Source organism: Heterocephalus glaber, unplaced genomic scaffold, assembly GCF_053883595.1.
Source record: "Heterocephalus glaber isolate CG9 unplaced genomic scaffold, H.glaber_assembly_v1.0 deba00001457, whole genome shotgun sequence".
NCBI classification, from domain to species: Eukaryota; Metazoa; Chordata; class Mammalia; order Rodentia; family Bathyergidae; genus Heterocephalus; species Heterocephalus glaber.
The window spans coordinates 43,997,124-44,014,890 of NW_028258305.1; the positions used below are offsets into that span (position 1 = coordinate 43,997,124).

General features: G+C 50.5%; 1 protein-coding gene across 3 annotated transcripts in view; it reads right to left on the reverse strand.

Annotated features, from left to right (window-relative positions):
• Positions 1 to 15,540, reverse strand: part of Klhl29 (kelch like family member 29) — a 267,445-nt gene extending 251,905 nt beyond the window's left edge. For 2 of the 3 annotated variants that reach the window (XM_004839072.4, XM_021253538.2), the window contains exon 1: positions 15,407 to 15,540. The gene's annotated coding sequence lies outside the window, so the exon portion shown is untranslated. The remainder of the gene's footprint in view (positions 1 to 15,406) is intronic. The other variant, XM_021253540.2, reaches the window with a different exon arrangement.
• Between the last annotated feature and the right edge of the window lie 2,227 nt (positions 15,541 to 17,767).

A 17,767-nucleotide genomic window follows, 5' to 3' on the forward strand; every position in this document is an offset into this window, starting at 1 on the left:
ATGTAGTGAATTTCCCAAAGCACATTTATTTAGCTGTTCTGTATTCCAGGATTATGTTCTAGTTGACGGTGATGAGCATGCTACTGACTTTTGCAATGATGGGGTGAACTTCTCTGGCACTTTTGTTATTCAATCCAACATAGCTATTTTTTCCTTACCCCGGTTATTTTTCCTCATATCATTTATAATTTTGTAAATTACCAGTTTATATTTGTTTCCCTTTTGTCCATGGCAAATCTTCCTGTGGAAAATGTGTGTTTCATGAGGTCAGGCTTGGTCTGGCTTGGTGATGACACAGGGTCGGTACTCAATAAATCACTGTTAAATAAATAAAGCTGCACTTTGGCCAGAGTCTTAAAATATTAGAAAATCAAATTTGGTACCGAATCTGCTGGGGTTGGCTGTGGTAGCTTGTAAAGGGTTCCTCTGGGCCCCAGTCATCATCGGAGTGAGGCATTTAAAAAAGAGTGAGTAAACACAGCAGAATTCCTGGCCGGTAGCACCGGCTCTCAAGCTGGCAGGACACATTAAGCAGGAGCAGACACACACGTCAGTCGCTAGCAGGCCTGCCTCCCTCCTTCCCATTAACACTCTCCTCCCCCAGGCTTCCCAGCACCCCTCCACAAACACAGCGCTTTTCCCAGTACTCGATGAGAAAATGCCCTCTTGTGGGCGTGACAGTGGACCACCTCAGCTATGGTGGAAAGTTCTCAATATGTGGTTATTCAAGAAAATTCTTTCATTAGATGTAAATATATCTTTTTAAAAAAATCTCAAACATCACCCCTTTGTTAATGTAAAATACATTTTCTAAGAGGCCATTAAACCGTCCTCCACTCATTTCTGCATGTCGAGCTTAGCAAGTTCTGATGATCTTCGACATTATCAGCACAAAGATAATTATTCTCCTTTTTAAACTTCTGTGCGATTTGATAATGACTGGGTGACTTTTTTCCCCCTAATCATCTCCCAGAATCTGCCTCCTTTCTACTCCCAGGAACCCGTCACCTGAGACTGACGGGCAGCAATTGAAAATAATAAAATTATGTAAGATGAGCTTGTAATCACCTGCATTTCACAAGAAGCAAAATGCATTTCGCTCTGGCGGAGGTACAGAAAGTTTCTTCCTCATTTTAAATCTGTATCAGAGGTAAAGCCTTCTATTAAAACACAATTCTCTGTACGCTTACAGCCTCTGGCAGACTGCCAAGGAGACTATCATGGAGCCACTGCTGCAGAGAAGCAGGCCGTCAAAAGAATCGAAGATGCTCCTAAGAAAGAGGGTGCAAAGTCTCCAGAACTCTTGGGGGCTCTGCCCACACCTACCTCCAGCTCTTCCGTCAGGGTCTCCCTGCAGATGGAAACACACACACACACACACACACACACACACACACACACACACACACACACCCTCCCTTTCTGGCAGGTGCATGGGAGGGAAACACTGAGAACATTCCTCCCTATCTTTTCCTCCCTCCCTCACACACACAGCCCTCTGGGTTTCTTCCTCCTTTTCTTCTTTTTTGAGTGCATTATCATTTTCATCCTTATTAAACTGTAAACTCTGCAGCCCAGGACCTAGTTAATCACTTCCCTTTTGCCGGATGTAATTCACAGGCATACTCGACCAGTTGGGGGCACAGTTACTTGAGAATGCTCACAAGGTGTTCCAGGAGGCAACGTCTGCAACCTTTAAGAGAATCCCCAGATCTGGCTCACAGGAGCACCAGGATGCAACAGAATCCTGAGTTATTTTTTAAGGGGAGTCTAAGATACTACATTTAAAAAAAAAACAGTTGTTTAACAATGTCTTCTACCTTGTGGCCTGCCTGCTTCTGTTTCATCAGTATTAACCCAGGCTTGTCCACAACCAGCTATTGCTCACCAGGGCAGGGGAGAACAGGGCAAAATTAACCTATTACAGTTAGGTTTCTTTCCTTGGTGAGGTAAGTTTTTATTATTCTCAATATGAAAAAATATGATTTTAAAAACTAGAAAAAATTTAAAAGTAGAAAATGACCAGTGTTACTCTAATGGTGTATTTTCTGCCTTTTTTCTGTGTCTTTTGTTTTTATATTCATGACGTCACAGTGTCTATGTCTCTGATTTTTTTAATTAAGCAAGCTTCTTTCTTAATTAAAAATTATTCTCTCAAATAACCAAACTCATGATATAATCACTTCAGAAAATTTTGCTCCCAATCCCCAGTGAAATGGCTTGTTTTTCCATGGTTTCCCGATCAACAGAGTGGCAAAGAAGTTTCATGCTACCTTTCTGCCAACCCTGCACCCAGGCACACACCAGAGGACAAGTCCGCCCCAGGGCAGGCCACACCGTGGGGTTCACGGCCGGGTAGAGCACAGGCGGGGCGGCGCGGGGGGGGGGGGTGCAGACGGAGGCGCGAAGGGCCTGGGAGCTTTCACCCCGATCCCGAGGACTCCGAAACGTGAGGTTAGTGTCCTGGAAAGACTCTGCTCCACCGTGTGGGAAACGGAGCAAAGTTTATCTTTCTAGGCTCAGATTCACATGCAGTCATTTCACACCTCGGTAGAGGGATCCCTTATCGAGTCACACTTTTTAGGAAATCGTCCCTATTTGCATGCGACAACAGCCAACACGGTCAGAGAGAAAAGTCTGCGAGGTTCGCACTTTTCCACTCCAGACAATGTGAAGCAGCCCTGCACTCTCAGGAGACCATCCCTCACCGTTCCGACGCACGTCCACCTGCCGAGTCGCTGGGCTCCAGTCCCCACTGTGCCTCTGCCCGGCAGGTCTCAGATACGGCATCGCCTCTGCATCTCTCATGTCCAAACTGTAAGATATGCCCACTATTGGCCAGACCCTTGGAGGAAAATGAACAACGGAACATGAACAACAGGCGAGGCGATCACTCCCGGTCAGGTCAGGTCGGCCGGGACTGCCAGGTGGCCGCGAGTTTTCCTGGGAACCCTGTGCCAGGGAATCAGGCAGGAAGGAGATCTGCCTATAGGAAGCTGTGAAGAACAGGCAGCCTCTGTACCAAGCAGAGACTTCCAGAAAAGGAGGAGAGAGGGCAACCGAGGAGGACCTTGGCTGGTGCGACAGAGGCTCCCTGGACCCAGTGGGCAGTCCTCAGCTCAGCAGCGCCCCTTCCTGCCACTTCAGGGAGGCGAGTCTCTGAAAAGCAGCGATTTCTCTGCCCCGGTTTTCCCCCATGCCATGAGTGGGAGGGCAGGACTTGTCAGGTCTTGTGTTTCAATTCCAGACCAAAGGCATCAACATGGCTAAAAAAAGATCTCAACCAGCCCTGCAGCTCCAAACCAGAAAGGAAGAGGCCCAGCGAGCTGGGGACCAGTTACCTGATCCTCGAGAAGTGGAGAGGAAGCTGTCCCTCACACATCTGGTCAGTCCTGAGCTAGAGATGGATGCGTGCAGCAGGGCTATCACCGCTGGGCGACCCTGGCCTGGAAGGTCACCCACAGACCCCTGACCCAGTGCAGTCACCAAGCAGCCTCCTGATAGTGATTTAACTTCCTGCAGGACACCCTGCTCAGTAGCAGCTTGTGTGCTGGGCCGGCTGGGTGTTGTCTTTCTAGTGAGAATTAACAAGACACCTTTCCCTGGAGGTCGCTCATCTCTGGGTGTGCCGTCAGCTCAATCGGTCGAATAAGAAAGAGGTTGGGGAGAAGCCGGACAATGGACTGGGAGAGGCAAGGAACTTTCTGGAGTGATGAAAATGCTTTCTATCCTGTTTTGATGGTGATCACACACATATATAGAATTACTGAAACTCAGTGAATGGAATAATTCAGTCTGTGGATTTCACTGTATTACCTCAACTAGTGTAACTTAAATAAGAAAAGGAAAAAGGATACAGGGAAAGGCAGGCAGGCAGGCAGGCAATGCCCAGCACAGGGTGAGGCATACAGCAAGTGCCCGATCAGAGTTGTGGCACTGGCGAACATACTTGTTCCCTAAGTGTGTTTTCTAAGTGAACATACTAAAAGAACCAGTTGAAACTACTTTTTATTGTGATAAAACACATATACTCTAAAATTGCTATTTTGGCCATATTTAAATGTAGTCCAGTGGCATTAAGAACGCTCACAAACCCTCCCCATCATCCATCTTCTGGACACCTTTATCTTCCCAAAGTGAAATCTCTAACCATTAAGCACTTACTCCCTCGCCCCAGTCCCTAGCAACCATCATTCAGCTTCTGTTTCTATGAACTTCGCTACTCTGAACCGTATGTGAGTGGAATCATATGGTGTTTGCCCTTTTGTGACTGTATTTCACTTGTGATACCGTCTTCAAGGCTCACATATGTGGTAGAATTTCCTTCCTTTTTATAAGGCTGGGTAAAATCCCACTGTACACCTATGCTGTATTTCAATTTCCTGGCCACCCACTGATGGACACACGAGTGATCCCAACCTTTGGCTCTCGTGAACTCTACCTGCTGCGATGAATCCCATCGGTGTAGGACACCTGCTCCAGTTCTAGCTTTCACTTCTTTTGGGTATATGCTCAGAAGGGAAAATCGCTGGATCATATGGTAATTCTGTAATTGTTCAGGAAGCACCATAATATTTCCCATAGTGGCCGCATCATTTAGCATTCCCAAAACCAGTGCAGCAGGGTTCCAGTTTCTCCACACCCTCATCCATGCTTGCTATTTTGTTTTTGTTTGTTCTGTTGTTTTATCAGGCACCCTAGTGGCTACGAAGTGCTATCTTGTGGCTCTGATTTGCACTTCTCTAATGATTAGTAACACTGAGCAAATTTTCATGGGTTTATTGGTCACTAGTATATTTTCTTTGAAGACATATCTATTTGAGTTGCATGTGTGTATGTGTGTGTTACCCAGGGCCTTTGCACTGAGTTCCATTCCTAGTACTTTTCATGTTTTATTTGGAGATAGCATCGTGCTAAGTCACTGAGTTGCCCAGGCTGAGTTTGAACTTGAAATCCTCCTCGGCTTTGCCCGTTTTTAAATCAGGTTGTTAGTGGAGTTGAAAGTTTTCACTATAACTGTAAGGCTGAGAACCCAATCCTGCCTTTCTCACATCAAGTATTCCGTCCCCAGACAGCAATTTTACATCCTTATTCCCTCTCCCTGTCCCTACCCACATGGCCCCGGCTGCTCCCTTTTTCTGGGACCAAAGAGACTAGACCTGGCCTCAGTGCCTACTCCAGATATCAAAAAATGCTTCTGGAGACCAGATGTTCTAGGAGGCAAATCAGGAATAAAACGGCAACCGTTCAGATCTTGAATTGTGACTTCACAGTTCAGTAAGTGCCCACCCAGCCCTGTGCCTCCCCTAGGACTCCTCATGAACTAAAAACCAGCTTTTTGTGGTTTCTGCAGAATTAAATGAAAGCTTTAAATTCTGAGGCAGCAATCTGAGCTGGGCCATGGCTCTAGAATGCCCTTGTCGCTCAGGGACTTGAGAGCGTACGGCAGAACAGCAGGGCACTCATCACAGCACCACCCAGAACCTGGGTGCAGCCCCTGGCCCGGTGTGCAGCTGGTGTGTCTTTATCCCAGCAAGGCAGCTGCGTGGGCTGCTCCCTGCTGGCTCAGCCTGCAGTCTTCCTCTGGTGTGTGGAGACCCGGACCCAGTGCTGTCCAAGTCTCGTGGCCACACCCCTCCCACCGGAGAGCTCGGACCCAGTCAATAGTCAGCAAGTGACTGCCAGGAAACATACTTTCCATGAAGATCATTTTTTCCTCTGGGGGAAAAGGAAATGTTCAATCTTAATGCCATTTCACTGTGGAAAAAGGCCACTACCCCACATCATGTGAAGCAGTCTAGGTACTGCTTTTCTATAGCGTGTTGCATAGACTGGTGGACTAGAAGCTTTGGTGCTTCCCTTTGGCACTTCAAGGCTTCAGCAAGAACTATGTTCCTTTCACAGTTTGAATATTATTCAAGTTTTGATGATTAAAGCCGGTTGGAACAGCATGAACCGAATAGATTACAGCACTTCACTTACAGCAGGCTCTTTGCTAGAAGGACCGGCCAGACACAGGCACTGCACGAAGTCCCCTGCTCTAACCAGCCCAGCCTGGCCTCCAAATGTGAACCTTGTATTTCCTGGATTCCATGCTCCTTGATTTTCACTCAGAAAATCCGATTCTGGCTTCCTCAGCAAGCTTGTCTTGTATTTCTTCATATCCCCCAAATAAGCTAATTGAATAGCAACATAATCTACCCATATCCCAAGAGGTCAGAGCAGTGCAGTACTGCAACACAGTGGCCCCAAAACGGATGTATGAGGGTGCAGTATGAGGCTCCCAAGCTAATGCCCCGGGCTCTCACACAGCCTCAGGGAGGATGACGAAGTATGTTCATAAGAGCACAGCCTGTGGTCCTTCTTACAGCTACCCGAAACAGCAGTCAGGCTCCAGGGCGGAGGCAGCAGGCAGCTGCCCTGCTGAACAGGGCTCCACTGGACTAGATGACCTCAGACCGCTTGTTCCCCCAATGGTGGCGAAGCTGGTCTCACTGATGAGGAGTTCTAGTCTAGTCTACTGTTCTACAACCTCTGCCCATGTTTTGACAAGACAATTGCATCTACATTCCCCTGTGTCTGTAGGAGGACCAGTCAGACACATGCAGGGTCCTTCTTCCCATCTGTGACGAAGGACCAGGGTGTTTGTTTCCATTTGCATTTCCAATCCATCGAGAACTGACACGTGATCTTAGCATGCATGGCTAGACTACAGTTCACCTTACACACAACTTGCCTGGGAACTCACGGTACGAGTTTAACACTGACCAAACTGGCGCCTTGTTCGATGAGAGGAGCTGCACACCACACCCTTGGCTGCCAAGGCAATGTTGAATGCAACTGCAGTTTCTAAATGCTTACTCTCAATTTATCTTGGGACAGACTGGAAACAGTGTGTGTGGACTGGCACCAGCTGTGCCCGTGCCCGGCGTACCACCATTTTCTACTCCTCTCTAGTGGCACGGAGAGACTGGTCAATGGTGGCAGTTGAGTGGACCCATCGGGTCATGGCCATACTAACATTCATGATTCGGTTCTCCTTCCTTTGGACTGTCTCTCAGAATTTCTCAGGAACCAACATATGCCAGCACCAAGGCTAAGGACAAAGACAGCCCTTGCCCTATGACTCCTGTGACGAGTCCACACATAACCACTGGTTCCCACTATTTGGCATAAGCAGGCACTGTTCTAATAACCTTGCAAATAGAAACTCATTTAGTCTTCAAGTATTCATCCCCACATATTCATATAAGCGCACCCCTGGGAGCTTTCTGACCACAAAGAAAAGGAGTCTCTTAGACCTAAGCCTTGGGGGTAAACTCAGAATTGAACTTTTGCTCAGTTTACAAAGATGATGGTAGAAAGGTTAAGAGTGAAGGTCCTTGAAATCATACTGGTAAGTCTGTTTGACTTTATTTCATGGCTTAAAAGAAAATTAGCTTATTATGTCACTCAGTACTTAGTAAGCAATGTGGCTAAACATTGGACGCATTCTCTTATTCTAATAAGCAATGCATAGGCTGTATAAGAGCATATTGGCTCTCTCCCTTCTGCACAGGTAGGCAGGTGTCTGCAAAATGGGCCTGCACATTCAGCACCCAACACCCAGCACCCGACACTCATGTTTGTTGATGTGACCTGGGGCAAATGCTTCGTCTAACTCACCCGCAAAACGGAAATAACGCCACCCACGTCATAGGGTGAAGGAGAAACGAGCTGCCCCAGGAACGGGAGTGCTCTTTCCCTGTGCCTTCTCAGTAAACAAGTATGGAATCCATCCTCATTTAGAAGCTCCAGGAGCCAAATATGGATCGGTAAGGTTCCTTGGGAGGCTAAGTTCAGCTACAATTGTAATCAAAAGCAAGTGCTATAGCTGGGAGAGTTGAAAAGAAGGTAAATGAGAAAGGTAAGTTGGTTCCTTTTCTTAAATCCAAGTTTCAGTACTCCTCCTCACTCCTCATGTCACTAAAGGACCAAAAGGAAATCAGGAAATGTTCTGGCACCGGCACAACCTCTCCTTTGGCCTAAGCCTTCAACCAGCAGTCCTACATGCTCTTCCTTTACTGTCCCCACCTCAAACTGCTTCTGAGAGCCCTATGGGGAAGCCTAAGGCAAAGAAAGCCCCAGTCTCATTTTATCTTCTGTGCAGAAACCTGATGGGGAGGAGGGAAAGGGGAGGCAGTGCAGCTGGACAGAGGTGTCGTCATGGGGGGGAGGGAAGGCTGTCCTCTGCAGCCAGCACTTCTGCGACATCGCTGTGGCACAGGTGTGATCTCAGGCACTGTCCCCTGTGCATCTGCCGAACCCGGGCTGGAAGAGTTAATACAGGGAGCAAACACAGCTCTCTGGCAGGTGCTCAAGGCTCTGTTCACACCCTCTACCTATCTTCAGAAGAAACTAATATGAACAGTAAAAATAGGGCAGGAGATGTTGGAAAATACAGTGTTTCTGCCCTTTCATAGCTGTCTCTGTGATTTCTAGGTGTTTTATTTTCCTTTAAAACAATGCTCTTGTGAAATACCACAAATTAAAAACTGTGCGTGGGGACGACACCTTGCAAGTAAGTATGTTATGAAAGACAGACTCTGTGTCGACTCTCCAAAGTGCCAAACAGATCCAAGTTATCACTGGAATGATGCAGCTCCAAGAGAAAATTAGTCTTCAAAGTCTCAAGTCATAAATCCTAGAAGATTCCATTTAGATTAGTTAGAATTCATCAACAAGCATATTTAATAGATATAGTCCCAAATATAGTATCTAAAATTCCACACAATGACAAACCCTGAACATGTAACTACACAGCCACTGGCTGAAAAGAAAATCTGAGCAGTAGGCTTTGATGTATATTACCTGATACCTTTTCTGGGTGTAAGTGCTCCCAGGCAAACATCTTTATTGAAGAGTTTTGTGCCAGGTACTGTGCTAGGCCCTGGTATACAAAAATGAACGAGTCCAGGTCAGCCATTAGTAAGTCTGAATGAATCCTGTTGTTTTTCTCCTTGATTTGCTATTTATTTCCTGTGCTGGCTCAATATGGAAACAGATGCCACTGAAACATTTGAAAGTTTTCCTCATTAGTCTTCCAGAACCAGAAAAAATGGAGCAGGTGAGAAAATCCAAAAAGTAAGTCCAACAGTGAATGCTGGTCAGATGGGAGTTAATATTCTTAGATTCACATTCCCTCTAGTAAAATGTTAACTAGCATGGACAACCAAGTACCTGGCACATACAAGGCGGTGTGCAGTGTTAGGGATACAATGAGCACCAGAAAAGTAAAGACAGACAGATGGACAGACGGATGGATGGGGACACGGGGACACACACACACACACACACACACGAGGGAAAGACAGACTAGTGGGTAGTGGATGGACCTGTGTTCAAACCCCGCTGTACCACGTGGCTAGATTTGTGGCCCTGGGCCAGCTGATTACCTCTGAACCTCATCTTCATTTGTAAAGTGTGGATAATCCCTACCGCACAGTGTGGATATGAGGATTAGAGATAATATATGTAAAGTACTAAAATATAGTGGGCAGCCATAACTGGAAGCTATTATTATTATATTATTGGAGTTTGATAAAGGTTTGGTGATTGAATAATAGGTAGATTAGCTGACCTCTAAAATCCACGGCAACTCTAAAATTACAATACTAAAAATGGAATCAAAAGTTCATACATCAAATCAACTGAAGGGTATTTTTAACAGTTGGAATTGTGATGCAAATTTCTTATGCTTTTCAGAATAAGTAGTGATAATGAGACTCATGGAATACAATATATACACAGCCCTGGCATGCCAGTAGGACCTTTATGATTCACAGTTAGCAGGCTTGGTGTCTATGCTTCTGAGTATTCTAGGCTGTGGCTGCCTCTTCTGCATGGCCATTCCTTCCCCTGAGCTCTCCTTTGTAGACTCCTGCTCTGTGAGGCAGCTTTTCCCACTACCCTAGGTGGTCCTGTTATCTCCTCTGCTTTCCTAAAACTGAGACCTAGTGAGATGAAGAATTATTAGTCTTCCAGGATCCAGAAAAAATGGAAGCAGGTGAGAAAATCCAAAAAGTAAGTCCAACAGTGAATGTTGGTCAGATGGGAGTTAAAATTCTTAGATTCACATTCCCTCTAGTAAAATGTTAACTAGCATGGACAACCAAGTACCTGGCACATACAAGGCGGTGTGCAGTGTTAGGGATACAATGAGCACCAGAAAAGTAAAGACAGACAGATGGACAGACGGATGGACGGGGACACACACACACACACACACACACACACGGAGTGCACAGCTAGGAGGCACAAGAGATCAGACTTCCACTCTGACCTGAAGCCCCAGCTGTCCCATACTCTGTAGATCCCTGGACCTCTGGCATATCCCAAATATCCCAAAAGCAAAGCATCAGAGCTTGGGAAGACTTGCAAGAAAATGCACACACAGAAAAGGAAGAACAAATGCCGGGAACATCCACTGAATTTGTTATTTGACATTATTCTGTCTGACTGCATTCCTTAGAACAGAAGTCCTGCGTTTGTTAGTACTAAAAGTGACAGAAGACCCTACGTCTGGGTAAATACTAAAAAAATTGAAAATGGTGTCTCAAAGAGCTATCTGCACATGCAGGTTTGTGGCAGAATTATTCATAATAACTAAGAGACAGAAGCAACCCAAATATTCATCAGTGGATGAGCGGATAAACAAAGTATGGTACGTACACACAATGGAGTATTATTCAACCTTTAAGAGGAAGAAAATCTTGTTGGGACAAGCGAAGAACCTTGAACGCATGATACCACCTGAAATAAACCTGAAACAAAAAGATAATACTACATGATTCTACTTCTCAAAAGCAGTCAGTTTTATAGACACAGAAAAAAAATAAATAAAGGTGGTTGCCAGTGCAGAGGAGGACGGGAGCTGGTATTTACCAAGTATGCACAGAGCTTCACTACTGCGCGATGCAAAAGCTCTGGGGACACGCTGTACAGCAGTATGAATGGGGACCCAATGAGCTGTGTACGTAATGGCGGTGGATGTTATTTTTAAAGCAATTTTTTAAGAGTGGCAGAACATGAATTTGTGTGTGTATATCTTTAAATTGGTCAATGACTTAAAGATTTCAAAAATCTGTAAAGTACATTATGAAAGTAGACACCCACGGGGCCGACCAGTGGTGGTCTGCGCATGCCCGGAGCGTCCTCCTGGAGTGAAGCGGACACCCTATGGCACTGGGCCTCGGGCCTTGCAGCAGCTCCTGCGTCATCCCCTGGCTTGGCCTCGGGAGCCTGCGAGCATCTGAATTCCACGCAGCCTCCCTGCCTCGCAGGAGACAGAACTCTCCCTTCCACCCCCTCCACTGTTCGGGGGTAGAAATGCTCCACACCGTGAGGCGCATTTGGGGAGAACTCTGCGGCTGCTTCCAGGGATCGGCTTGCCTCATCTGAGCGTGCGGCTTCAGTTTTCCTGTTTTCAGTTGGCTTCCTTGAAGACAGCACAGACTACTTTCTCTGACCTCGGACTGGGGGAGACAAGTGTGCAGCTGCTGTAGAAAGAACTACAGAGTCGGACTTCAGAATGGCCTCGATCCTCAGCCTTTTGGATCCGAGGTTCAGGTAAAGAATTCTGCCATACTTTTCCTTCTTAATCAGAATTATCAATTCGCTATGGTAGAATTTAATTGCCAGGGACTACGTTACCTAATTTTAGCGTACTAGATGACCTTAGATTTTGTGAACAATGACAAACGACTATTTTCTGTGAAAAGTAGAAATATTCTCCCAGTTTGTAAATATGCGTGTCTACATGTGCCTAGCACAGTGAAAGCTACTGAGAAAGGCCTGGAGAACATAGGATTCATCCGTCCACAAAGACATTTCTTGTCCTCCGGTCCTCTTACACAGTAACTGCTCTGGCTGATCCTCATCCACAGTAACCAAGGGCTGGATTTCTTATTCATGGTATTTCTTCCTCCTCTTACCCCTAAGTAGGCGCTTAGTTGACTGATTATAGAATCACAAGGTTGGTTATAATTCCATTTCTTCATCTGACTTTGAACTTAAGTGTTCCAATTACAGTAGCGTGCTAATGCTTGCTTTGATATTTCTGAAATATACAAGGTTGTGATTAGCATGGGATTGCATCATTAGAAAGCAAAGTTGAAAGCATATGAGCAAAATCATCAATCACATTTAAGTAAAACTGCCTGTTCTGTGGACTTATAATGTTACTATGATCCTGGGGACACTACTACTGTGACTAAATGTACATTACGTCTGGAAAAATCCTCTGATGTTCCAGGACCTTCTGGCTTTGGCCACTACCGAAAGAGAAAAGATCCTAGAAGGGCAGGCCTGCTTTAATACACAGCCTTGAAGTCGCTCCAAACCAGACCTAGCTGACGACAAAGAATCCTTGAACCATGATGGAGTTGAGGAAAGAAAAAAAAAAGGATAAGAAAGAAAAACTTTAGCTAATTCTGCTGGGTTGAATATCTCTGGGTCATAATAAAAGAAGGCTTTACAATAAGCCTGGAGGAAGGAAAAAAAACACACACACACACACACACACACACACACACACGGAGCAAGATGTTTAAAAACTATATTAACATTGATGGTGTTATTTGAGTCTATCAAAAAAATTAACCCCTTTCTATCTGTCTGTAGCTAGGAATAGGGTAAACTTCTGGAAACTGGGTGTGGGGAGAATTGCTTTAAACTGGGATGATTTGCTGCCAACTCGATTGATAAATCCAAGAAAAAAAAGATGTACAATTGAGAATGATGCCAAAGATTTATAAGGTTGACTAAGTAAACAAAAATGGAATGGATCACCATGGAAATGCATGAATATTGAAACAGGCAAGATTTGAATAGACTAATGATATGCCTCACTCAGACGGACAGGTGTTGATAACAACTGTGACACTCCAGCCACAGCAACATCCACACTCCTAACATGTTTATTCCTAGAAAACGGGGTGGATTTAAGGCTCCTTTGGTAATAGCTTATAGGCAAAATGCATTTTCTAATCTTAAAGGAACTGACTCAATTCTCATCTCCTTGAAAAAACAAAAAAGGTTTTATCCATTTGCTGTCAGGGTATGAGGAGCTGCAGTTAACAGAAATCATTCTCTTGTGCTCTATGAGTTTTTGTTCCAATAACCTCTCACAAAACTAAATTCTGGTCTGGCTGACCTCCTGCACAGAGAACTTGAAATATGACCATCACTCATTAGAAACATAATTAAAGAGGCAACACTAGCCCCCCCATCACATACAGATGAAAACCAATAACCCTTAATCTATTTGTTACCATGGCTACCATAGGATATTTTATTTCAGTAAAACTCTAGGTATTTCGTTTGGATTGTTGCTTGCAAATGAAAGTTGGAGACATCTACGTTTCCACAGCTGCACTAGAAATGGAGAGTCCAAACAGGAGAAAATGTTTTTCTTAATCATGGACAAACATGATTTATAAAACATTTGTGCAGAAAAGTTACTAAAACTGGTTAAGTGCATCAGCCCATAAACCAATTTAAATGTCATTAAGGGCACATATGCTAGTAATTCCCTGATATACAGCAAGGTGATAAATCAAATGTGCTCCAGAACAAAGTACAGGGCCAAGGCATATTCATCAGGGCCACACCGCTCCCTCCATACCTGTGTAATATACCACGTATAAACACCCAGGCTCTGTGACTAATACATACGTGCATGCCGATCAACCCTTGAAGCAGCCCCCCTGTGCTTCCTGGACACATTCTAAGTGTCTGTCCAATGAACAATTTGTAAAACTGCTCAATACCCTCCAGTAAAAAAATAATTTAAAAGTTAGCTGTACAACTCCCCCCTAATGAAAACAGATCAGAAATGACATGGCCTAACTAGATCTGCTGTCATGGATCCTAAACTGAAATAATTCTTCAAACTGCCCTCCCAAGGCTGAGTTAGCACTAAGACCACACGCCAAGGGAAGAAACTCTGTGGCGACTGGACAAATGACTTTAAAGAGACTGAAATTAGGGTAAATACAGCTGTAACCAGGACAGATTTGTCACTGGGAGACAGTCCGAATGCCAGCGTCGCTCGGTGGACTTGGGGCTGGAGCCTGCAGCGTTGGAGCCCAAATATCCCTGAGCGGAGTGGAAGTTTCGCGGGCAGAGGCAGCTCGGCGTTCTCAACGTCTCTAGTCCCTCCCGCGACAGGTCTCCCCTACTGCTACACAAATACCTGTGTCCACGACCTGCCTGGGGCGCGCCGAGAAGCAGGCACGGTCGGGAGAGAGCAGAACGTGCGCCGAGGGGTGGCCGTGGCCACAGCTCCTCAACCAGCGGCTTCCCTGGGGACCGCAGGAGGACCCGGCGGCTGCCCACGTCTGCTGTTCGGATCTGGAGCCGGGGAAGACACCTGGCCGCTCAGCAGGCGGACCCAGGCATCTGGCGCGCTCCGCCGCCCACTCCGCAGGAGGCTGGCCTCGCCGACCGCAACAGGCACAGGCACAGGCACAGGCACGCGACCTGCCCCGGGGGCAGCCTTGGACGGCCGCAGCTCCGCTTGGGGCTCGAAGCTCCGCCCAGAGCAAGCACGCCTCTCCCCGGGGGCCCGGCCGACGCTGCCCAGCGCGGGCATCGGCAGATAAACCGCGCGCTCTCGGCCGCTCCAGGCCGGGAGATCCCCAGTCTGCGCCCGCCCCGGCCCGCACCCCTGCGGCCCGCGGCGCGTTCCCAGCGCGCGTCTCCCGCCCACTGTCCCGCACTAACAGCCCCCCTCCGGCGCCACCTCCTCGCCCGCCGGCACCCCGGGTGTCAAGGGAGGGGTGTGGGTGACGAGAGGGGCCGCGCGGCTCCCTCCCCCGTGGTTCTCCAAGCTCTTCTACCTCGAAAGTTACTTGGGATCGAGTAAAGAGCCCCGGTCCCCAGATGGGTCCGAAGACGCCAGGGTGCAGACCCCTCCCTGCTTCCCGCGGCACTGAGGCCCGCACCTCCCCACAGGGTAGGGCGCGCGGCCGCGGGGGACCAGCCCTCCGGAGCCTCCCGGACCCGGCCCGCCGGGCCCTGCGCCGCGCGGGAGGCGGCCTGGGGAGGTGCGCGCCGGGCCCAGCCCAGGCCCGGCCCGGCTGGGGTCCAGCTCGCTCCCGGCCCCTGCGGCCACCACGGCGGTGCCCCCGGCAGCCCCCGGACCCACACCCGGGGGCAGGAAGTTTTTCCCCCTTGTCTCCCCCAGAGCAGCGCAGGCGCAGCGGCTCCTGCAGCCCTGCGAGTCCGGACGCGGGAGGCTCCCGCCGCCGCCGCCGCCGCCAGAGCCTGGCGTTCCGGGCTCCCGGGCCCCGCTCAGCTCCCAAGCCCGGCCCGGCCCGTCCCCCCGCGCCGCAGCCTGCGAGCCCCGGCCCGGCCCGACTCTTACCTGCGGCCGCGGCGCTCCGGCCCCGGCCCGACGCGCAGAGAGCCCGGGGTCGCGGCGGGGCGCGGGAGGGCTGATGCTGAGGGGTCGGCGCCGCCGGGGAGCCGAGGCTGGGGCCGCTCGAGTCCTGGCCGGGGGGAACGGAGCCAGGTCCACCTCCTCGCGCCGCTGCTCTCCGCCTTGTCTCCCGCTTCCTCCTCCTCCTCCTCCTCCTCCGCCGCCGCCTCCTCCGCCGCCGCCGCCGCCGCCTCCCGGCAGCCCAGGGAGGATGCCCGGGAGAGGGAGCCGGTGCTCCCGCCTGTCAGCCTGTGCGCTATGCGCGGTGCGGCGCGGCGCTCATCGAGGCGGCGGCGGCGGAGGCTCCGGCAGCATCGCCCCCGCCCTCTCCCGCAGCCGCGGCGGCCGCGGGGCCGGGGCCGGCTCCGGGCTCGGGCTGTGCTCAGGCTCGGCGAGCGCCCGGGCTGCGGGCGGGCCCTGGGGAGCCGGGGCCGGGGCCGGGGCTGGAGCGGCGGCGAGACCCGCGGGGGCAGGGGCGGCGGCGGCGTGAGGGCTGGCACGGCCGCGGCGCGGGGACCATGCTCCCTTCTGGCTCGCTCCGCTCCGGGTACCGTCTGCTTTAGCTGCGAGGGAGGCGGGCTCCGGCGCGCGGCCAGGGGCGGGCGGAGCCAATCACGGCTGCCCGAGTGGGCGGGGCGCGGCGGGGGAGGCGGGCCGGCCCGGCCCGGCCCGAGGGATCCGGCCGCGCCCGGCCCGGGGCGCCGTGCCCGCGGGGGTGTCTGCCCGCCCGGCACGCCCTGCGGCGTTGCGCGGCTCCCGGCTCCGCGGCCGCGCCCGACCGACGCTCGGAGCGTGGCCGCGGCTGCTGCGCTCCGGCCTCCTGGCCCGGCGGCCCGGCTGGGAGGACCGGGACCGAGGCGATCTCCGGCCGGCGCCTAACACCTGAGGAAACTGGTGGAAAAGTTTGAGAAAGCGAAGTCCGGTCGGCTCGCCGCTTCCGCCCTCCCGGTGACGCGGGAAGGAGCGGGAAGCGTCCCCGCCTGACGAGCGCGCCGGCCGCCAGCCCTGCCCACCGGCCCGGCCGCTCGACTCCGCTGGCGCCCACCTCCTGCCCGCGGCCGTGCCAGCCTTCCGGCCCCGCTCAGCCAGCCCAGCCCAGCTGCCCTCGCCGTCTGCGCCTCCTCGCTGCCCTCGGGACCCGCGTCACCCTTCAGAGCCAAGTTGGACCGGAGGCCGGGCCTTCCCCAGCGGGGCTTTTCCTTTAAGTCAGAGCGATTCCTGGCAGCTGACTTCCTGGGTCTGGGTTTTAGTCCCTGACCTCTGCTTCCCTCCCTTCCTCCCCTCACCTGGTGCATGCTTCGCCGGAAAGACCTGTGCGCTTCTCCCTCCTACCCGCCCCCCCCCCCGCCAGGCCTGCAGGGACGGTGCCCCCCCAAAGCCACTGAGGCCTGAGGCCTGGTGAGAAACTGGGGGTAGGGGGTGCTGTGGCGCAGGGAGCCGCTAGCTATTGGACCCAAACTGCCAGGCCTCTGGAGGGCTGCGCCAGCCCCACCCCTGTCCGGGTAGAGTGGAGAGAACTTGGCCAGGGAACCCCTCCTCCTCCCCTGAGACAGCTGATCCGAAGCCCTCTCCTTGGCTGTAAACTCAGAGCAGGGATTGTGACTCCTTTAACATCTTGTAGGAAGCACAGTACAGTGTGACTGATAAATAATACATAATAATCATCTACTGAGGGTTGCAGGAGGACTGTCCGTGACAAGGAAGGGGAACACCCGGGAAATGGCCCACTGGTGTCAGAGTGACTGCCGGGGGGGGGTGTCCAAATGAATGGTGTGGGGAGCCTGGGAGGGGAGGCGGACAGGAGGGGCGGAGCAGAGGGAGGACAGTGCCTGGGCTGCAGAGGGCAGGGTGGAGTTGGAGGGAGGAAAGCTCCCAGCGCTCCTGGACACCTGCAGGTGAACACGGATGCAGTTGGTGCTCCGTTCGTAAAATGGTGGTGAGAGGTGACAGAAGGTAGAAAACTGAAAGGCAGGGATTACTGGGGATTTAAAGGAGGTACACAGGTAATACTGGAAGCCATTCAGTGCAGAGAGAAGAACAGAGCCTCGGGCAAGAGTCTCCTGTAGGAAGCCGTCCTCCAGATGATCTGCGATCTTCGTGGGCTTCCTGCATGGCAGCTGTGGGCATTATGAAAGGGTGGCCAAGGTTTGCAAGCCTGCAGCAGGGAAAGACCTAGCAATCGGAGGCACTCCAGTGTCTTAAGATATTTTGACTCATCTTCAAAGGAGAGGAGAAAATACACACTCCAAGGATCCTTCCCAGGCTGCTCTCTAGGTGAAGATAGAAGAATTCCCAGTCGCCCTGCTG